The sequence below is a fragment of the Lissotriton helveticus genome, chromosome 7 (assembly GCF_964261635.1).
Source record: "Lissotriton helveticus chromosome 7, aLisHel1.1, whole genome shotgun sequence".
Taxonomy (NCBI): Eukaryota; Metazoa; Chordata; class Amphibia; order Caudata; family Salamandridae; genus Lissotriton; species Lissotriton helveticus.
This window is the reverse complement of record NC_136068.1, coordinates 1,589,964,985-1,589,988,518: the sequence shown is the minus strand read 5'-3', so window position 1 is coordinate 1,589,988,518 and position 23,534 is coordinate 1,589,964,985. Positions and strand designations below refer to the sequence as shown.

The 23,534-nt window shown below is 48.7% G+C and overlaps 1 long non-coding RNA gene across 1 annotated transcript in view; it reads right to left on the bottom strand.

Moving 5' to 3' along the window:
• Positions 1–23,534, bottom strand: part of LOC144767560 (uncharacterized) — a 310,361-nt gene that overhangs the window by 248,549 nt on the left and 38,278 nt on the right. The window lies entirely within an intron of this gene.

Sequence of the window (23,534 nt, the reverse complement as noted above, 5' to 3'; positions counted from 1 at the left end):
GTGGGTCATTCCTGCATCCGTTGTGATAATGCTGACTGTTGCTTTGCCTGGAAATTCATGCGGCAGCTTGAAATCTGCTCAAAATTGACTGAATTCACAAAATGTGTTGCAACTTTTCAAAACGCCTTACAACTGCAGAGAATAAAGAAAATGGTGGTTTCCACAGAAAGATCAGTGCCACAGATGTGGTCTGTCACTTCTGATAGGTGGTAGGGTACTCACCTCACTCCGTGACATCACAGACACCGTCTCCAGTTATAGACGTTTCACCCACAAATCATTAATGTCAGGTGTACAAATTTAATGAGTTCAATTGAAGTTAAACACGACTACAGAATGCATGAGGCTGTCAAACAAACGGTCCAGAACAGCAAACAGTGTCTGTAAAGAATTCAGGGAGGTGGTGGTCCCCTTAATGGGTAGCTTGAACCACTGGCTGGTGATATAGGTAGCAGGCATTGGTAGAATGTCCGAGAAAATGACCCTGGCAGACAGTCTGGAAATCTAACACTGTTGGGCAGTGCAAGAAGCTGGCTCTGTAGAGCAGTCTGGAGAGCTGGGTCTGGTGGGCAGTGAGAAGATGACACTGCTGGGTAATGTCAGGAACTTGCACAAGAGGGAAGTGTAAGTAACCGGCACTGGAGAGCACAGTTAGAAGTTAGCACTAGGAATGAGTGTTTGAATATGGCAGTGTGACAGGCAAGCACTGCTACAATTCAAGCACCAATGATTTAATTCTGTAACTTTTCGCAAAGAATACATCCACTCAACAGAAGTATCCAAGCACCTGAGGACATGCAGTTTATTTATTGCGCCGTATAACCCTCACTCATTAACTGACTCATTCACCCAGACTTCCAGGGGCCCTGTGTGTCGGCTGCTGCCAGGACCCTGGTGCAGTTCACCTGCGTAGCATAGAGGGTTCCCTTGCAGAGCTGCCACTCATCAGAGTCGAAATCATTCAAAATATGTGAAGCATTCAAACATACCACGAAACGGCAACCTATAGCCCTGGGCTTCCTAACCTCTGAAAACAGCAATATCCGACAGAGATCTGAACCTGGTGTAGGGGTAGGTGCGTGTTTATGTGTGGGGGGAGGAGGGAGTGTACGTGTTGTGTGTATACATGAAGGAAGTTGGATGATAGCCTGTAATCATACACGCCACCAACACCTATTTAGGTGGCAGAGTATTTGTACTTCCAAAGCATAATTATTTAACCCTTTTCTCTCTTAAAACGCACTGCAGTTCAATGGAGGTTAGTGGGAAACGTTAATTACCACAATGCATTTCGCTAAATCATCCTCGTACCTGTTCCCAAATGTTGGTATCGATGGATTTGTGGGAAGAGTGGTGTGTTTACATGGCAATTTGTACTTAGTAGCCTGTGATACTCTCAACCGGTCCTGTCTTTTTTTGTATACACATGCCTTTTCATTGTTGCAGATTTTTAAATTCATAATTCTGAGTGTAAAAGTGAATTTAAATCACAATACAAAGTGGTCTTACCAAAAGGCAGCACTGACTGAAAGCCTAATGTATGACATAATGACATCATACCTGTCAACTTACCCGAATTTACGGGTGTCACCTGCTTTTTATTATTTTTTTTTCGCCAGCTTCACACACCAAAAGCCTAAATCGGCTTTAATGGAGTCACCCTCTTTTCAAATCTATATCAGCCTCGAAAAAAGTGTGAATTCCCGGTTGATTTTAATGGAAATGACTCTCTTAAGCGCCTGGCTTCACACACATTGTTGAGGCAAGAGGCTGACAGGTATGTGACATGGGGCACTTAGCAGTTATGTTTGTGAGTGGTGCTTGAGTATGACAACAGGATTCGTGTGTGGGCCTCTGTGTGAAGGGTTATAAACGTACATATGTGAGGCAAGTACAATTCTGAATAGGTGCATTTACATGCGCTTACGTATTGTTCGTAACAACATTACTCCCTATTTACCAAAATGCCTTCAATTTTGCGTTCTCACGCTTAGAACTCCCCAATATCAGTACAAAGTTAATGGGAAAATGTATTTCCGCTTGCTTTTCTGATTCTTTCTGATGTGCCCCCAAATCTTGGCATGTACAGCACCATTGACGTTGACGTGAAGCCTTAGTCCCATATTTGCTGCTGGCCAAAGTGTTAAGAAATGTTAGATGTTTAGAGGTCAGGAGGTCTGGTAATTGTGAGCTACAAGTCCCAACACCACTGGGACTGAGCTGCATTCCTCCCATATTAAATGGGCGTGCCTAGCTTCAGCAGCATCCCTCGCCGCGCGTGCAGAGGCCCAGGGGCAGCCTTTGCTCGGGTATCCATCTAGGCCCAAAAGGGGCCGCACAGAGCACATACTAACTTTTTAGAGTGAAAAAGCTCGCTTTATTAAAGACAGATGCACATGACAATAAAATCATCCTAGGCCTTAGCGTCACAAAACTAGGTCTCACTATACAGAACTTCACCTAACCTCCCCCTGCACCCAACCCCTAAATTTCCCGGCCCCTTAACATCCTTATTTTGCAACTGTAACTCATCCTATGGCATTGAACTGTCAACCTTTACATCGCTAAATACTTTAACATACATCTATAATCATCTAACTATCTACGTATCCAAACTCTTAACTTTTCCTTTGCTTCCTCCAGGTTTAACTTTATTATCTTAATGTATAACCATGGCAAGTGAAACTGCCTCACGCCACTCAGAAAAGGCCTATCCCTTACCCTTGTTTTCTGACCCCACCACCCCAGGAAACCACCTTCGCTCCACTCCATGTCAATGCTGTCTCAAGTGCTTCTCTGATCTGTACCAGATATAACTCCATCCCATACTTTGACGAATGGACCCCTTCCCCTCTCAAAAAATATGGTGGATTGAATCTCAGCTCAGGATATTCCAACCTCCCAAACCTTTCCTCCCTACAAAAACCCCTAATTTCCCTATTGATCTTTCAGCAGGCTTTGTCAATGGTGGCTTGCTTAGCCGCCCCTCTCCAGTATTGCCGCGGAACAAATTCTGCCCATATCACAAATGTGCCTGCCCAATGCCTCCTAATCTCTAACATGTCCCTCTTGATCTCCTTTATCAGGGCAAGGCCCTTAAAAACCACTAGTTTATTTTCCCCTATATCTAAGACGAGAATGTCGGGAGACTAGTGCCACCTCATTAGTTTATTCAAACCTTGTAATAGTTCCTGCCACATCATACCACCTTTTTCATGCCACTTCACTGTAAACAGCTTCTCATCCAGCCCAAGGTTACAGCCACGATCCTTCTGGAGCTCATGCTTTTCAGTCTATTTTATAAATACATGTCTAACGATCCATATCGACAATTCAATAGCTTCCAGCCCAACTACCACACCTGTAAAGAACACAATTATGAGATGCTAAATTTGCACTATTCAGAAACCCCCTGTCTGTTCCTCACGCACATAACACCTGAAGCAGTCTGACGACCTGTGGTCCAACCGCATTATGCCCTAACTGCCCACGCCCCTCCACGCTCCCTCTGTGGCCATACCAATTCTAAAATAATGTGTCCCAAAGTCCCAATGCATTCCGCACTTGTGCCCCATGAACGTGACAAAAAACGTCCCCTCTTACTGACCAGCTAAAAATCCTCCACTCTGCTCCCTACTGTACCAGACACGCATCCTGGACTGGGAAAACCAGAAGCCGAACTCTCTTTCCCAATGCCCTTTGATCTGACTTGGATTGTCGAATGCACAGTTCTAGCCCACCATCTACCTTCCCCACGTTCCCCCAGTCCAGGGCTGGGATAGCTTTTCTACTCAGCATCTCCAGAACCCAGAAAGTCGAAAAAAGCACCCATTCTCCCCTTTCATTGCATAAGTCTGGAAGCACCTTTATCATTCTCCTGAGCAACCGCCGGGATAAAGGCTTTCGCAGACAAAGGCCGACGATCCCTCTCCCTAGACCATACCTCTAACATTCTCCTACCCTGCTGCCCAATCGTAGGCAGGTATCCCCAGAAAAACTTGCCCATAACGGCAATTCCGGCCAGTTTTCCCACTATGGTGACCCCCGAGAGACCTCTCCAATCAGTGTGAGGATGTGCTGAAATACATCTTCTTCCCTGTCCCACTGTTCTGACCTCCGCTTGGCCCCCCTCCTCAAACTCTTTCCAGGCCAAAGCATACGCTTTGCTGATGAATACAGTTAACAACCCTGCCACCAACCACAGCATCCTTTTTAGGTTTTGCCTAAGCGAAAGCTGCGCATTGCGCAGCTTTTTCGCGCAGGCGAAAACCTTATGTTTACAGTAGAGTGGCTGGGGAATCCGCCCTCTGTTCCATTGGCTAGCACCATAAATGTAGGCTAGCCATTGGAACAGAGATCTGTCCGTCATGGCCGGACCAGATTCGTGGGCGTTCCCGCGATTTCTTCCCTCTCCGCCCCTCTGTGCGCGTCATCTCGGCGGTGGGCGGATTGTTTTTTTTTGTTTTTTTTAGGTTTGTTTTGTTCATTCCAGGCCGACCGCCGCCGGAAGAAGTCCAGGTGAGTGCCCGTTCCCGCCCCCCTCCCGCTGACCGTGTGCCATTCCCGCCCACCCCCCCTCCCGCTGTCCGTGCCTTTCCCGCCCCCCTCCCGCTGTCCGTGCCTTTCCTGCCCCCCTGTAGTCTTTGTTTGCCGTCCAGCTGGCCACTGTTGCTTGCCTCAGTCTCGGCCCCGGAAATGGGAGTGCTCGGGTTACTCGCCCAGGTCACTGATGTAGCAGCAGCTCTCCTTGTTGCATCCGCTTTTTCTCCTAGTAATAAACGTGTTCCTGTCAGCGTCTATTTGAAACGGTAGCATCTCTTTGCTTTTCACCTTCAAGGCATTGTCAATTGTTCCGCTCATACGGCACTGTACACACTCCCTCTGTTGTGCCAATTAATATCGCACCGCAGTTTGCTTCAGTGCATCCGCTTTTCCTCCTGATGATAAATGTGTTCCTTTCTCCATCTAACTAAAAACGCAGCAGCTCTTAGCTTTTCACCCGCAAGGCAGTCCTAATTTCTCTGCACATACGGCACTGTGTACACTCTCTTTGTTATTTCAATCAATATCGCTGCGCCTTAAAATAAACGTCTTCCTCTCCATAACTGACAGAAGCGGCAACCGCTCTATTGCTTTAAACGATCTTAAAGTTTCAAACTCTTCAGTGTAGTTCCTAACTGCGCTTCTATTTCCACGTATTTGCTTTTCACAAGTTGTAAACGTGTTCCACTCCACATTTGACAGAAGCAGCAGCTGCTCCTAGCTTTGCACGATCTTAAAGTCCAAAGCTCCTCAAATTAGTATCACACAGCGTTGCCTTTCTAAACAGATGCACATTAACGACAGCTTACCGGGAGTCTCTTCACAGATCTGCCTTTTCTAATTACAGGCGCATTATCAACTGCTCACCGGTAGCTTCTCCACAGATCGGTGTCAAACGATATCATCTGCATTAGAAAGATAACATGTGTTGCCAGAATACAACATTGTATGCCTCATGCAATTATTGGACTTGCAGCACTGTGACCTTCATTTGTGCGTGGACCAGGTGGAATTGTGATAATTATTGCATGTTTTAAAATCCCCCCTCCCGCTGTCCGTGCCTTTCCCGCCCCCCTCCCACTGTCCGTGCCTTTCCTGCCCCCCTGTCGTCTTTGTTTGCCGTCTTTGCGTGGCTCGTCCCTCGTTGCTTGTTTAAATCAGTCTTAGGAAGAAAGTCGGAGAAAGCCATCCCCTGCAGGTTGTGCATAAATCGCTGCAGTAACACACTACTGTGTAAATACATACACACGGATATCTTCTGCATTAGAAAGATAAAATGTGTTGCCAGAATACAACATTGTATGCCTCATGCAATTATTGGACTTGCAGCACTGTGACCTTCATTTGTGCGTGGACCAGGTGGAATTGTGATAATTATTGCATGTTTTAAAATCCGATATTCTTGAGAGTGGAATTTAAGTGAGGCAGTTTTCGCCTAACAAACGGTATGATGTTTACATTGGGGCATTACTTGCTTTGCACACCAGACACCAAGTTCTGATGTGTATTGGCCACTTACTTCAAGGACATTTTTTTTGACCTACCCAAATTTATGTGTTGAAAATTGTGGGCGTTCCATACTTACAATCCATATCCAAATATGCTTATGTGGTAATTGGGGGTTGGGGCATTTGCAAACCCTCCTGTTCTGAAATCGGCAGACTGCAGCTCTAGCCACTAGGCCACATCCCGCCCCTTCTGGGTAGAGGAGCAGGGAGGACACCTTTGGATGTGCTCAGAAGCGTAGTGGTGCTTCAGTGTGTATATATGAATTAGGCTACCTATTTATGTTTAACACAGGAACAGACAGGGTCTCTCCCTTGTGTGTCAACTAACAGAGAGGGCCACTTAGGCTTCTATTTGAATCAGGAAATGGCGCTTCTTCGTCTGTACATGTACAATCAGGGCTAGCTCTGTGTGTGCGCAGGGTCAGTGGCCTGGCATGTGAGAGACTGCAGCTCTTACACAAGAAGGACAGTAATGTCCCCACCAACCTCTGATCTTATCCGACCATGATCAGAACCTTCTTGGCTTTCTTCTCTTTTAGGGGTAGCTAGAGCACAAACATGGCAGTTTTTGCTTTCTTTGACCCTCTTCTGTCCCTGCTTGCCACAGGTTCATTGCCAAGTCTCCAATTGGTTGCCTTGTCCTTGTTTGCTTTCTCTGACCCTCCTCTGACGTTGCTTGATTTCTGTAATCCTAATCTGTCCCTTTTTCTCTGGGGTGGGGGCTCTCTCACCTACTCTGCTTGTTTCACCTGCCTTTGCTTGCCTCCAGATTCGCTCGCAGTGTGTGTGTGTGGGGGGGCGGGCTCTGTGTGGGTGTGTGAGGGGGGCTCGCAGTGTGTGGGGGGGCTCTGTGTGGGTGTGTGGGGGCTCTGTGTGGGTGTGTGGGGGGGCTCTGTGTGGGTGTGTGGGGGGGCTCTGTGTGGGTGTGTGGCGGGCTCTGTCTGGGTGTGTGGGGGGCTCACAGTGTGTGTGAGGGCTCTGTGTGGGTGTGTGTGGGGTGGACTCTGTGTGTGTGTGCGTGTGTGGGGGGGGGGGGCTCTGTGGTTGTGTGTGTGGGGGGGCCCTGTGTGTGTGGGGGGGGCTCTGTGTGGAGGGGCTCTGTGTGGGGGGCTCTCTGTGGGTGTGGGTGTATGTGGCATTTGCGAGAGATTAAGCTATTGGCATTGTAAATGACAATGCCATTTATTTATCGGTTTTCAAAAAGAAAACATGAATAAAAAAATTGTCATTTACAATGCCAATAGCTCTAACTTTTCCAAAGGCAAAACCGTTGCATTGTAAATGCTTGTTCTCCTATGCTTAACATGTGTGCTGGTACACTCGTCTTGTCTTTGTCTGCCTACGTGGCCAAACCATGGAACTTCTCCCACAGTGAAAGAGACCAGGCGTCTACAATGCTACTGTCCACACCTGGCATATGCTTAGCTTCCGTGGCGGCCAACACAATGAAAAGGTTGTGGAGCAGGTAGAAGGGGGGTGGGTGAGCGCAGGAGGGGAAGCACGCGGGGGATGTTAATACTAAACATTAAAAAATGACTTACCTTTAGCTGCGACTGTCTTCCGTGTCGTGTCTCCATCTTTTCTTCCTGGTCCCAGGCTTCCCCGATACACTCGGACAGATTCCCTGTACAATCCCCACGCGGCTCTCATGTGAGAGCAGCAAGGGATTGGTCTGAGCAGGCTGAAAAGACTCTTCGCACAGACCAGGGAGTCTGTCGGGTTTCTCCAGCCCGGCTGTTCAATGCAGCTGGGCTAGAGAAACCTGAGTGCGCATATGTGTTTTGGTTGGCCTGAGATGGCCGGCCAAACACATATGCAATCTCAGAGAGTGCATATAGCAATCTTCCTCTCCCTCCAAAGCAGCGGTCTGCCCCACCCTGAACGTGCTGGCTCAGATCCGGCAAGTGAAAAATAAAAAGATTTAGGTAAACTTTTTTTATCACCTGCTGGCTTGGAGCTAGTGGGAGGCGCTCCTCTTCCATTGCGGTGGAGCTGCCCCTGCTTAGCTTTAAAGGCAACATCATGTTTCAAACCACACGTTACAAAAATTTTCAGCTGTTTAAGTACATGTTAATCTCTCGCTGACTGCCTGTTTACTACATGGACCACAGACATATTATCTACTTTGAATAAAACCTTCCTTTGAGCAAGCTCCTGCCTCCATCACTGCTGCGACTAAAGGGAAGAGTTCCAGAAAGGCATTGCTCCGAACCCTGTGCTTCAGGGCCGGACTGGGAACCAAAACCGGCCCTGGCAAAGTGCTCGGCCGGGCCCCCCGCCCCCGGGGGGTAGGGGGGCGAGCGCTTTGCCAGGGCCGCTTTTCAGCTGATTTTGTTACAGGGCCGATTTTGCAGCTATGCTGCAAAAACGGCTCTGCAACAAAAACGGCCCCCAGGGCCCAAAACCGGCCCCCACCCTTGCGGCCGACCGGGGGATTGCCCGGTGCCCACAACGGCCAGTCCTGGCCTGCTGTGCTTCCATGCCGCTGGCCATTCTTACGCGCACCGTGTGCCCTGCCAGTAAAGGCCAAAGCCTGCACCCCCTGAAGCTGCCAAGAATATCTTGACGTCCCACTTGTATTCTTTTGGGTGATAATTGGAATTTCATTTAAATAATCCAAGAACCTGCACCATATGCGCAGGGCTTCCCTAGCACCTGCTGAGAGGCGCATGTGAGATGCCCAAACGCCAACATAAAGTCCCCCATCCTAACTTCTCTACAAGCAAAGTTCAGCTCTCCCAGCATGACCTGAACCTCCTTGACGGTCACCTTTTGTTTGTCCAGCATAGCGCCCAATAACGGCTGCATTTGCACCTTCTTTTCCACTGGGAGGCGCGCTTCCATGGACCCAGAATCCAGTTCAATACCTAAGAAAATAAAGCACCATTGCTGGCCCCACAGTTTTTTCCGGAGCCAGCTGTTGCAAGGATCCTTCTCATACACAGAACTTTGCACAGAGACCTAGGACATCAGTGAATTGTGGTGTACCAGAAACTCACTTCAGTGCCTAGAAAAACCCCAACCAGCTAGCATCAGTGTCAAATTAGCTCTGCATCCTATAACAAAGTAACCAATGATTAGACAACCTAGAACATGCGACTTAGGACCATCTCAGGAATGATGGGAAGTGAGAACACTCTTTTCATATACTCTCATACCAGTCCACAACAGGAGTAAATAGGAGACAGGGTAAGGTTAAAATATTTATTTTAACAACGTGATCTCATGTGCCGTATTTTAGCCAACATATGCAGACATATGATTAAAAATAATATGGTCAGCATATTTACAATTCCATAAAATACAAAAGGAGAAATCATATTACAATGATGGTGAAAACAGGTCTTTTAGCGCCTAGTTTTAACTCCCTCCCTATATACGAACTATTTATTATAAACTAAAGAAGGTCTCTTAGGCTTGTTAGGGGGACCCCATTACCTTTCCGCTCAGTAAGAGTAAATCACATTCGGATCATCCAAAGCTCTCTGCATCCCTGGAAATGGAAAATCTTCCAAGTGTGTGAAATCATGGCAAGTGTGTGATAATAAGGGCGCCAGAATCTTAGTTGGCTCACAGCTGCCAAATTGTTGTGTCTAGAAAGCATTACTCGAACATGTCGAAAAACAGCGAACATGTTTTGATAACCTTGACGGCTTCAGCACTCACTGTGCAGACTAAGGGCACGATGTAAGTCTAGTGATGTGTAGACCTTCGTGAAGGCTAACTTACAAAAACAGCTATTCAGTGTCGTGTGCAAAAGCAGCAAAAGGTAAAATGGCGTTTAAACTTCTAATAAGCCATGCTAACAAAACATGCGCGCAAAGCAGGCCTTAGGCCACACTACACCCTCCCTTGATCAGGTAACGCACAATAAAGGGGGCAAGATTCATAGAATGCACAGTTCAAGTTCGAATGAGACAGAACCAAGTTCGTAGAATTTTGACAAACTTGATAATTGGGAGTAAAAATACCAATTAAAAAGGAACCAAGTCAGTGAAAACAATCACGGGTGGACACGGTGTGAAAAAGACTTAAAAAATTAAGAAAAACATTAAGGCATTATAGAAAAAAAATTCTCAGTTCAATACGTGTCTATGAAGCAGAAAAAGTTGCACTTCAATCCACAGTGTATATGCACCGTACATTGCAACCGCCTCCCATAGGAAGCCGTTGTCATCATCCATGAACGTTTCAGCCATCCAATTAAGTAACGGAAATGAGCATACATGCTCCTCAACCGCCGGGGCCTCTAGTACCATCAGAGGACAACTTGGGGTTTCTTCGAGATAACTGCGTGCCAGAAAATCATTGACCACAGTCCATATGTTCCAATTGCATGGAACCCCATGAGCCGCTGCGCAGGCCATAATCCCGAAACCAGAACAATCTACTTCATGACCAACTAAGGGACTCATTAGTAGATTAAAATCCAGGTCAGGAGACACCTTGTTGCAGAGACACAAATCCAGGGCCCATTCAAATCCACAATCCAGACAATGGAAAACAGGCTGCACGCAAGTAAAGTAGGAAAACCGGAAAGAGAAACCATACGCCAAACTCAGAGTCGCCAGAGGTAGCGATCCATAGTATTCCAGCATCCTGTTACGAAGTTGGACCAGCCGGGGCAGATCGTCGGGGGCACAGACTGTGCATCCATTCTGAAGTAAACAAATTAACAGCAGCACACCCGCTCCTATAGCGAGAATTAACGGGAAAACGCCAAAGACACTCGAAAAAATCGAATGAAAAAATGCTCGGATCACACCAAATATAGTTTGAAACGAGGTCACAAGGCCAGAACTTACCACTTTAAAAAAGTGTGCCACGCCCGTGGTCGACGAGGCATTAAAGATTGTGTGAATCAAAGCACTGAAATGCAGAGGCAGGTCTGTGTTTAATAAGGCATTCACCTCAGTACGAGTATTTGCAACGTGAAGGACAAATGTCTCACGTGCAGATGTAAGGGGGACCTCCTTCTGGGACAAAAGAGCTCTTATTCAACTCATCTTGTTGAACTCTGCTTTCAAGGTCAGAATAGAAGGCCAGATGGAAACATCGAGCCTCCCATGTGGAGGAGGAAACATTCTTACAGCAAACTACATGTTGGGAAAGCGTAACAATATACGGAATATCAGCAAGCATACCAAAGCAATCTTTATTATCTAATAACAAATAACTACCATTTGCAAGCAATGTGAAAGTTGGTGTAATATCCGGGGTGGGGTGCCTTTCAAAACACACAAAAGATTCGGTGCTGTAACATTACAAGAACCGTGCAATTGCAGGTTTCTACAGACCAAAGAGTGATCTGGTGTGGAAGTGCAATCTTCACCTTTTAGATAAACCTCTTTTCCCTCTCTCAGGTACCTATATGTAAATGGGAGATTCCACACTTCATGTAAAAAGGCACTACCTAAAGGTTCAAATCTGCCTATGGCATAGTGTTTCATGCATGACTCAAATTTAAACAGGGGGAAAGGTAGAGCTATTAACCCCTGGATGAGCCAAACTGCAGAATTCGACTCGGCCACTGAAAACGGTAACGGTTCAATTTTTCAATATGCAACAGTGGAAACGTGGCATCTTTCATTGACATAAATTGTTGTTTAACAGTCAAATTAAAAGGCAAAAATAACGTTGTCGTGTTCATGTAATCCCAAGGCACCTTCCCCGATTCTAACGTTTAAAGAGTCCAAGCAAGCTGCATTATGGAGCGCAATTGATTTTGTCCACGGTACAGAACTGCAACATCTTCTGGTACAATATCAACAATAGATGAAACAATATTATCTAATGTGTAAATACGGGAAGAAAGGGTGTTAATGCTATTATCTACAACGGCAAGCACTATTTCTTAATTGGCCTGATCAATAGCTCTAAGCCTAGAAGCAGCTTCAATCTGGGACAGTTTCCAAACTTCGTTGTAGGCAGCATATATCCATCTTTTCGATCTGCCTGCTGCAGGACCCTTTACAAAAACATTCAAATCAACTGCGTCAGTCAGTTTGGACAAATGCAACTTAACTGATGCTAAGGTCGAGTGTCTGAGCCAATTCTGACACAATTTGCGTACAGAATAGGTAGTGACTGAATGTTGACTCTGAAAACGGGGATTAACTCTAACCTCTGTATAGTCAGGGGTCAGACCCAGAAAACTGTGCTGACAGAAATCTGCACTTTTTTTGCTATATCAACCAAGCTGCTGGATTAATGCCGGAAACATTAACAGAGGAATTACTAAACGGGGATTGTAAATCACTTAGGGAAGTACTGATATAATTATTCCAATAGGGGTATTAACCCAAATCAGGAAATGAAGGGGCATTTAATTTTTTAGAAGTAGCCAATCCAAAGCAGGTTGTTTGTGAAATTGTAGCATTCAGAAACAACATATGGTTCGGGATGAGACATGCACGATGCAAAGCCTCTGTGCCTTGCACTTGCCAACTTTTAGAGCCCCAAACAGATTTAAGATCAATGGTATCTTTCCACAGCTCATAGCCCTCAACAGCCAACTGGTCAATAAAGGACTTTGAATACAGTAATGTTGTGTAGGGTTTGATTGATTGAAATCAGTAAAATAAGAAAACTGTTTCAAAAGAGGTCTGGAGCTGCCTTCAGCAGGTGCTGGACAATGTTCCCACTGTGTGTAGTTAACCACATTTCAAAATAAATTTGTCTTACGCAGAAAGTGATTGCCAAAATGCTGGTAACAGTACAAATCACCATAATTCGCAGACTCTAAATATAAATCTTCAGCATCGAAGGCAGCATAATATTTCAAATCATAAATTAAAGCCTCTACAGCCTGGACGTTCTAAACATCGGAGCAAATATTTTGTTTAACCACATCCTTCATAGAGTACATTGGGAACATTAATAACCACTGTGGGCCCATGAATCTGGAATTTTACAGCATCCCATACAATCCCATCCAAAACGGGCCAAGCAGTTATATTCACAAATGTCTGGTCCCTCTTCATGATGTGCGAAGAGGAGTGGGGGGCCAAAATTCCATCAATTAGTCTAATTGAAGTTCTTTCTTGAACGTAGTGTCCATTAATAAAACAAAAACAAATACACCACAAATCCGATGGACATGAATAAAAATATTGAAAAAAGCACCAGCCAAATGTAAGTCCAAGGGGGAATCAAAAAATGTTTTTTAAACCAGGTAGCAAAAATCGAAATTTTTGAAAGGGCCTTAGATGTTGTAGAGCCAGTGTCAAATGAAACAAGCATTTGCAATGCAATAGGTCTCGCAGCATTAAAGTTTGAGTTATTGGCATTTTAAATGACAATGCTTTGCATTAATTTTTTTTAAATTTACAATTGGTATATAAACATTGTTTGTGAATGGCAATGGTAGGCAGAGACAACTGCACACGAGAGAGTCTGAGAGGGTCAACACGAAGGAGGGGGCAGATTGGTGCACACAGAGGGACGGAGACAGGGGGGTGTAGAGAAGGACACAGGAGGGCATAGGGAGGCACATAAGTCACACGGCGGAGGGAGAGAGGAACGCACACAAGCAAGGCTGAGTGGTGCAACACGAGGGATGGGCCAGATTGGGGCAGACAGAGGGACTTAGACGGCGGTGTATAGGTGCACACAGGAGGATACAGGAGAGCCCAGGAGGAGTGCATAGGGAGGCACCGAGGTCACACAGAAGAATGTACAGAGGAGAGGCTGAGAGGTGTCACACAGGCACGGGGAGCAGATTGGCACACACAGAGGGAAGGGGAGAGAGAGATTGAGCACATGGGGACAGCCCAAGACAGGGGACGGCCCGCCGCGGGAGGGGAACCTGGGTGCCCCCAATCCAACCAACGAGGACCAGAGAGGCAAGGCGGCAGTGGAACTCCCCTGCTCCCAGGGGGAGTGACTGCTCCCGCTGGAACATATTTTGGGGGTAGTGACGCAGCACTGCGGAGGGATAGGGGCCCACCTTGACTGGGCGGGGAAGAAACCGGCACGCCAGAATCCTATGGCAGCACTGCTCCACCAGCCAAATAAGTGAGGTTGCCCCTGGTGAATACTCTTCCAGTCGGCGTTCCTTTAAGACCACTGGGAATCACTGCGGGCACGTAGTGTGCCATATCGGCAGTTAGCACTTGTTTCCCCTGGGCGCCCCAGTGCGCAGTAGGCCATGCGGCAGGAGGGGAGTGGGCACCATCAATGCTGTGGGGTAGCCTGCAGCTACAACAGTCAGACGGTGGCCAGTAGCTGGTCTAGTGTGCCCCAGATCCACTCAGCAGAGCCCGGAGAAGCTAAGAAGCCTCAGAACCCCTGAGGTAACACAGTGATTGTGCCCGCTGGGATGTCTCGGGGGTGTAGCAGCACAGCATTGTGGAGGCCTGGGGTCATACCCTAATTCAATAGAGCAGAGCCAGAACACTCACTTAGGGCAGCTGCGGGACTCTTGCGACAGCGCTGCACCGTCAGCCAAGTAAGGACATCTGCCCCTAATACGTAGCTACCTTTTTAGCCAGCACTCCCCTTGTAGGAAACAGTGAATTGCTGAGGACACTGAGCGGACTGTAGCAGCATATCTGACTTTGTGTTCAACTTGATGCCCCATCGTGCTGGGAGCCGCGCAGCAGGATCAGAAAGAGTGTACACACTATAGCGGGCGGCCAGCGCTCTTTACAACCAATCTCTTAAGTGCTCCGACAGTGATATCCCCAGCATAACGAGCCGAGACATGTGAAGAGGCCCGCTGCTAACCCGCCTCCCTCCCCTGGTGCTTGTACTGTAAGGGCTGTTTGAAGGTGGTCCCAAACCGCATCCAGGGGGGCCATTTCCTAACTTGCTCCAGGGCCCAGGACACACTGGCTACGCTGCTGACAATGCATGCAGTGAACCTTACACAGACAGTGTGATGCTGGTTGAAGCTATAGTGGTTAGCACTCCTTTCATGTCATGTCACCTACAAGCACCTTATGGATAAGGCAGTGGAAAGGAGGGCACAGGGGGAGAACACGAGGAAGCAACACAGTGAATGAACTAATTGATTGAACTAAATGATGTAGCAGGGAGGGATTGGTAGTAGGTTGCTGACCAAAGGGGTCTGGTTGATAGGACGAAGAAGAAACGAGCCACAAATAAGACAAGTCCCAAAACGCAAAAGGGGAAAAATACTTGTTAAACTTGGTAGCACTTTCTGGGCATTGGCTGCACCTCATTAGTACCAGCTTTACGCCCAAATATAGTACTAATCAAAATAGTGGTACATGCTCGTCTTTCTGAACGTGAACGTATAAATCGAATTTAGAAGTGAGTAGCATATTGGCGCCCTGTTTATTTCAGTGTAGTTTTGGTGAACCGCAGGCTAGAACTAGTCTGACTGAGCACTGCAATTAATCTCCCTGTGCCTACGATTGTAAATGGGTAGCCTGTGATGCACCTGTATAATTCAAAAGAAGTAAATCTCCACTTAATGTATGTGATGTTGCATGATCTCGCAACATTCACTAAAGTGCAGAGCTTGGCTCTGCGCAGGTAGGTTTGTGCTGAGTGGTTGACCACGGAGCTTGGAAACTGGGTCTCGAGTCTCCTGTGATTCTGGGCAAATCACTTAATACCCCTGACCCTCCCGTGCCTAACAAAATGCATGTGTCCCGTCTGTAACGGAACTGCTGCTCATGTACGCGCTATATGAAACTAAAAACAAACAAGGAAGAAGAAACAGGACCCAGAAGGATACAGAGAAAGAGACAGTCCCAGCACTTATTTTATCTGAAATTAAGCATTGGGAAACTGAAGTCTCAGCAACTGTTTTATCTCAAATTAAGCATTGGGACCGTAAAACTAACAAACGCTATAAAAGCGGCTGACATGTCAGCAACAATAATGTCTCACAATGTACACGGAAACTCCTGTCTGAGTAAATGCTTGTAAAACAAGCTGCCTTGCCCTCGGTGCGATTGATCAATGTGTTATGAGCAGAGCTGCCCACTGTGTTTTAGGATTATTTCTCATGAGAGGCAGCATGCTGGCAGAAAATAAGGAAGCGTAGGGGGGAAAAAGGTTTTCCACAAAAGGATCCGCAAGGAGAAATTTCTAAGGAAGAATGAAATATTGCAGTGGCGGTCTATTCTTTTTTTTTTTTATTATTAAAATCTCATATTGACGGGGTGGCGGGGGCATAGTTTGTCATTCGGTTGTGCTTTCCTGCACCTGAACCAAGCCGTAGTGCGACCAGTGGCCCCTATGGCTGTAGCCAATCTTAATTAAAGCGTAGCCTGAAAGAATGAGTGCCGGACGGAACAGCTTTATGTGGGGGTGGTATGTGCCAAAGAGCGCCTCTCTGCGCTGCTGTAAATGCAGTTTGTACAGACCTCCTGCTGGTGTGTACTGCTTCTCATGCTCTCTCCCCACTCTTCTCTTCCAGTCTCTGCTGCTTCTGGTTTACCTCATCAGGAACGGCTCCGAGCGTGTGGTGTGAGCGAAACCGAAACCTTCCGTGGGGCGGGACTTCCGGCTTCGGAAGCCCGCGCACGCGCCCACGGAGAGAAGCAGTGCTGGTGACGCGGGGCTCCCGTGCCCGAGGGAGAGCCCTGCGGTGGCGGCTGAAGTCCGGAGTGGCGGTAAGTGGAGGAGGGGGGAGGGAGGGAGGAGGGGCGCGGTGCACTTGTGTGTGTGTGTGTGTGTGTGCGTGCGTGCGTGTGTGTGTATGCGATGGCGGGGGCGGGTTCTCTGTATGTGTGGGTGGGTGCGTGCATGGGCGCTCGTGTGTGTGTGTGTCTCTGTGTATGCGCATGCGTGTGTGGTGTTTTGAGCTTCCCGGGAGACAGCAGCTGAGCGCCTTCGCGAGCGCGTGGCCCGCTCAAATCGCCTCCTTGAAGAGGCAATGCGCGCGGCCAGGTGCTGTCTCCTGGGAAGCAGACCCAGCGACAATAGATCTCTGGTGGACACAGCGCTTACGCGCTGTTAAACGCCACGAGACCAAAAAACGGGATTGATTAGCCACCCGGGTCTCCAAATCAGGCATAGACAAGTCAGTGGGGTAAGTATATTCAGTATCATTAAGAAGATCATCAGCAGTTGAATTCAATAAAGGATTCACAACTGTATTGATTTCAATGGCAATATCATGCCCGATGGCAGGATCCGGGACCAAAGCACCATTGCTGCACACGAAACCGCAGGAGTCATACTATGAAGAATCAGCCACCCTGTGTAGTTTGACATTGTCAATGGAGATGTACCTGTTCCCCTTTCTCCCAGGAAGCCAGGAAGAGGAGGAAAAATGACTGTTCCTGTACCCTGCACGCCAAGCACAGGAACTGGGGCTCGATAGGTGGGACCGAATTCCTTCTTGTTCTCGATCTTCTATCTGACCAGTTCTCCAACTTGGGGTAGCCAGCTAACTACCGGAATCTGCAACGCAGCATCTGATGTGGAGGGTAAGTGTTCCTTTGTAAGACTGTCTCTGGTCTTTTGTAGGTTCTGTAAAACATTAGAATTTTCATCTACGTCAAAGGATGCGGATGCCGCCGCCATGTCTAGACCATCAAGGTTCGGGACAAAAATTTTGATGCCAAAGAGCATTTTGTATGGGGTCCGCCCACCCAGAAACCTTCTAGGGAGATTATTTAGTGCACGCTGTACGCTATTGAGGTGGTGAAGCCAGTCTCTGCCAGTACCTAATACCTTAGCTGTCAAGGATTGCTTTAAGTCATGGTTCATCCGCTCCACAACACTATTACCCTCAGGCCGGTATGGAGAGGAAAATTTGACCTGGACCCCCATTGAAGCCATGGCATCCTTGTACGCCTTAGAGGCGAACGCTGGACCCTGGTCTGAATAGAAGGTACCACACACAAAAATTCCCACAAAGACCCGCAAATCCCTTACAACAGTTCTGGAACCACACAAAGCACGTGCAAGAGTCAACTGCTACTAAGATGTACTTATATGAAGTATTGGATGAGAAAGGACCGCAGTGATCTAAATAAACACACGCAAATGGTTTATTAGATATGTACAACTGAGTTTGGGGCGGGCGTGCGGCAGTAGAAGGTTTAATTTGCTGACAAATGCCACATTGAAGGACATATTCATGTTTTTGTTTGTACAAACCCCGCCACCAATATCGTTGCTGGAGAAGAGATACAGTAGCTGACACGCCGGCATGCGATGAGGCCATCCCAGCGTGGGCTGCTGTAATCAAAGTCTGCCTGAGGTCCGCGTTGGGTATTAACCTGTCAGCAACATCGTTAATTCTCACATAAGGAACTTTATCAGGACTTAAATATAAGAGTATATAGAAGGGAAACCTCTAGGGTAATTACCTCCCTTCTCTGTTGAGGCAATAGCTGCTAAGATGTCATAATCAATCTTACTTTTGGAACGTGTAACCGCTGCTACTGCATATGTTGCAACTGCTGTCTTCGCAGCTTCATCCGCGAGACAGTTGCCAATAGCGTGAACTCCAACACGCTGGTGACTCAGAGTATGAATTACAAAGACCTTTCTTTAAGCTCAGCCACTCGAACCCAGATCATTTTATGTTTTATTGTGTGACCCTTGGAGTCACGATAATCATTTTGAGTACAAAAGGGTAGATTGTCATTGTATGATTGAACACTGTAGTAAGAGTCACTTACAATAAGAGTAGTCACACTGGGATCCGTGTACTCCAATGCAAGCATCAGAGCACGGAGCTCTGCCTATTGGGTGGTACAGTCCCATAGTACCAACCACAATTGCACAGGCCGAAGAATATGCGTGCTTTGAACCCGTAGCCGCTTGTGCCATTCCATCAGTGTAAATGATACAACGGAAATCCTCAAGTGGGCATATAGTCATAGGAGCAGGATGAACAAACTCATACTGCAAGAACTCTTGCGCCTGCAGAGAGCAATCAAAAATGAACGTGACATCGCGGATGTCAAGGACGTGGCCCATTCTATCCACCGAGGGTGCAAAGCTTTAGAATTTGGTACACTGGCCTTCGTCACTGTATCCAAGGCAGGATACGGAGTAACAACCAAAATGTGCTTTCCCTGCGACAGTGCACGTTCCTTAAGGATCGCCATTTGCACTGCTGTCAAACTTTTTCCACAGTGGAAAACTGCAACTCAGCCAAAGTGTACAAGTGTGACTTGTAAGCGATAGAGACTGTGTCACCCTCATTAAAAGTGAGGTACGTGAAACCCACCGCCCCAGGTACGATTTCGATCACCAGGTTGATGTGGTTATCACGGGTCAACAAGAATTTAGATTCTAGTAGATCAATCTAACAAGGAGAATCAATTAATTACCTGCACTTGTGAACACTTTACGATCAGCCCTTCTGAATTGTAGATCTCTTCCAAGGCACTCATTGGAAGTTAGCCTCCTTATTCAGGAACATGAGTTAGATATTCTGTTTTTAACAGAAACATGGCTTATGCAAGGCTCAGAAGCAAATATAGTGAACGCCCTTCCTCCTGGTTTCCTTATTCACACCCAGGACCGACCGGTGGGTCGAGGGGGAGGTGTTGCTATTCTGTATAAGAACTGGTTGGTATGTAGAGCCCAAAATGGGGAGGTGGAGGACTGTGAGAGCTGTAAGTTCTCCTTTCAAATTTCACCTACAGTGGGGATGTCTGGGCTATTAGTCTATCGCCCTCCAGGAAGTAATGGAAACTTCGTAGGCTCTCTTATGGAAATGGTAATGGTTCTTGCCGCCTCGGCGACTAATTTCATCACGCTGGGAGATTTCAATCTTCACTTTGACGACCAGGAAGATCGGTCGGCGACAGCCCTTCAAAGTGACCTAAAAGCTTGTGATGTTAACCTCATAAACCCGGAGGCTACTCATAATAAGGGCCATTTACTTGATCCTATTTTCACAAACATCACTGCTATGAAAGCAGCCTCCCCGATTCCCCTCCCGTGGACGGATCACTTTATGATCCCCTTTGCCTGGCAAACCGAGCCGGAGAGTACCCCCTCCATTAGTCTCTGTGCGCCTGAAAGACCGTGGGCTAGGCTGTCTGTGGAAAATCTGTCACGCAGACTGGAGGGCTCGCGCCCTTCGCTAGCTAAGGACCCAGTATTGGCGGAAGCAGAGCTCTGCAGATGGATGTCTAATGCACTTGACTCCGTTCTACCCTTAAGATCGGCAGGAAGGGGGGAGAAAAGATTGTGCTCCGCCCCTTGGTACACGCCAGAGCTGAGGGCCATGCGGAGGGCATGTAAAAAACTAGAACGGGCTTGGAGGAGGAATTGGGATATAGCTTGTAAGACCGAATATCGACTGGCGATAAGGAATTACAAACTTACCATCCGGTGCGCCAAAACTCAATTCCTGGAGAAGAGAATCAGCAATGCCTCCAACTCCTCCAGAAAAACATTTCTAGTGGTCAAGGAGCTTTTGAGGGTCCCGACACCACCTGCCTCCACGGATAACTTGGAAGAAAAATGCAACGATCTAGCAGAATACTTCCACACTAAAATTGAAAATTTTTTGACTACCCTGCCCCAAATTAATATAGGAGCTGAGCCCTCCGAGGAAGGGGGAAGACCCCTGAAGACCCTTGAGTCTCTGGGACCAATCTCTGAGGACGAAGTTCTCAAGGTCCTGGTGAGCGTTAAGAGTGGTTCTCCTCTTGATGTAGTCCCCATGAGGATTCTTAAACTAGTTGCCCCTTCCATTGTGAAATCTATTACCTCAACGGCTGTCAGATGCTGGAGTGCGGGGGATAGCGCTGAAATGGCTGAGGTCATTTCTCAGCGACCGGTCTTTCCATGTCTGGGAAGGGGGGCACGATCGGCATCCACCCACCTCCATTGTGGAGTGCCTCAGGGCTCTTCTCTGAGCCCCACATTATTTAATGTGTACATGGCCCCCTTAGAGGATGTGGTGGCTCAATCAATCAATCAATCAATCAAAGCATTTGTATAGCGCACTACTCACCCGAGGGGTCTCAAGGCGCTAGGGGAGGGGGGGTCCGCTACTGCTCGAATAGCCAGGTCTTGAGCTGCCTCCTGAAGGCGAGGTGGTCCTGGGTCAGGCGGATGTGGGTCGGGAGGGAGTTCCAGGTCTTGGCGGCGAGGTAGGAGAAGGACCTTCCCCCTGTGGTGGCTCTTAGGATGCGTGGGACGGCGGCGAGGGCGTGGCTGGTCGATCGAAGCTGGCGTTTGGGAGCGTAGAAGTTGAGGCGGCTGTTGAGGTATCCTGGGCCTTGGTTGTGTAGGGCTTTGTGTGCGTGGGTGAGGAGACGGAAGGTGGTTCGCTTGTTGACCGGGAGCCAGTGCAGGTCTCTCAGGTGTCCGGAGATGTGGCTGCGGCGGGGGATGTCCAGGATGAGTCGTGCTGAGGCGTTTTGGATCCGCTGGAGTCTCTTCTGGAGTTTGGCGGTGGTTCCGGCGTAGAGGGAGTTGCCGTAGTCCAGTCGGCTGGTGACGAGTGCCTGGGTGACCGTCTTCCTGGTCTCAGTGGGGATCCATCGGAAGATCTTGCGTAGCATGCGTAGGGTATTGAAGCACGATGAGGAGACTGCGTTGATTTGTCTGGTCATGGAGAGGGAGGAGTTCAGGATGAAGCCCAGGTTGCGTGCGTGGTCTGTTGGTTTGGGTGCGCTGCCTAGGGCGGGGGGCCACCAGGAGTCGTCCCAGGCGGAGGGTGAGGATCCCAAGATGAGGACTTCCTCTTATCAGAGTTCAGTTTCAGGCGGCTGTTCTTCATCCATTCGGCTACCTCTTTCATCCCTTCGTGTAGGTTAGCTCTGGCGGTGGCGGGGTCGTTGGTGAGGGAGAGGATCAGCTGGGTGTCGTCTGCGTAGGAGATGATGTTGAGGTTGTGCTGGCGTGCGATGGCTGCGAGGTGACTCATGTAGACGTTGAAGAGGGTTGGGCTGAGCGAGGAGCCTTGAGGAACGCCGCAGATGACTTCGGTGGCTCCTGATCTGAACGGGGGAGGCGGACTCTCTGTGTCCTACCGGCGAGGAAGGAGATGATCCACTCCAGTGCCTTCTCCTGGATTCCGACGTTGCTGAGGCGCTGTATTAGGGTGCGGTGGCAGACTGTGTAGAAGGCCGCGGAGAGGTCTAGGAGGATGAGGGCCGCCGTTTCTCCGTTGTCGAGCAGGGCTCGGATGTCATCAGTTGCTGCGATCAGGGCGGTCTCGGTGCTGTGGTTGGCTCGGAAGCCAGACTGCGAGAGGTCGAGGGATCCGTTCGTCTCGAGGAAGGCGGCCAGCTGCTTGTTGACGGTCTTCTCGATGACTTTTGTGGGAAACGGGAGCAGCGAGATGGGTCGGTAGTTCTTGAGGTCGGTGGGGTCGGCTGATGGCTTCTTTAATAGGGTGCTGAGTTCTGCGTGCTTCCAGCTCTCCGGGAAGGTAGCGGTGTTGAAGGAGGTGTTGATGATGTCCCGTAGGTGGGGTGCGATGATAACGTCAGCTTTGTTGAAGACGTGGTGGGGGCAGGGGTCGGTCGGAGATCCGGAGTGGATGGAGTTCATCGTGCGGATGGTGTCTTCGGTGCTGATCGTGTTCCAGGCGCGGAGGGTGGTGGTGGGGGGCGGCGGCTCGGTTGTGGCGTGCGTCGGTTGCGTGCTGAAGCTGTTGTGTATGTCCACGATCTTGTTGTGGAAGTAGGAGGCGAGGGAGTTGCAGAGGTCTTGCGAAGGGGTGATGTCGTTGTTTCCGGCGTTGGGGTTGGAGAGCTCCTTAACGATGTTGAAGAGTTCCTTGCTGTTGTGTGCGTTGTTGTCCAGTCGTTCCTTGAATGCCATCTTCTTGGTGGTGCGAATCAGTTGGTGGTGTTTTCGTGTGGCGAGTTTGAGGGCACTCATGTTGTCCGGGGTGGGGTCTCTGCGCCAGGTGTTCTCAAGGGCTCTGCAGTTCTTCTTGGAGCACTTGAGTTCGTCGGTGAACCATGGGGCTTTCTTGCTGCCGGGGTCTGCTAGGCGGGGTCCTCAGAGGGGCGAGATCGTCTGCGCAGTTGCTGATCCACTTCGTGAGGTTGGTGGCCGCTTGGCTGGGGTTCGTTGTGTTGGTGGGTGGGCTCTTGTTCAGGGAAGTTGCGAGCTGTTCGGCTGTGATCTTGTTCCAGCTTCTGCGGGCCACCTGTTGCTGGTGGTGGTGGATCGTGGTCCTTCTGAAGCTGAAGTGGATGCAGCTGTGGTCCGTCCAGTGGAGTCCGGTGGCGTGGCTGAAGGCGATGTCCTTGCTGGATGAGAAGACGGGGTCGAGTGTGTGTCCGGCGTAGTGGGTGGGGGTGGTCACCAGTCGCTTGAAACCGAGGTTGGCGAGGTTGTCCAGCAGGGTGGTGGTGTTGCGGTCGTTGTTGTTCTCCAGGTGGAAGTTGAGATCCCCGAGGAGGATGTAGGCAGCGGAGGGAAGGGCATGCGGGGTGATGAAGTCGGCGATGTCCTCGCTGAATTGTGTGCGTGGTCCCGGGGGTCTGTAGACGAGGGTGCCTCTGAGGGTGGACTTGGGGTCGATGTGGATCTGGAAGTGCAGGTGCTCAGCGACAGCGAAGGTGTCGT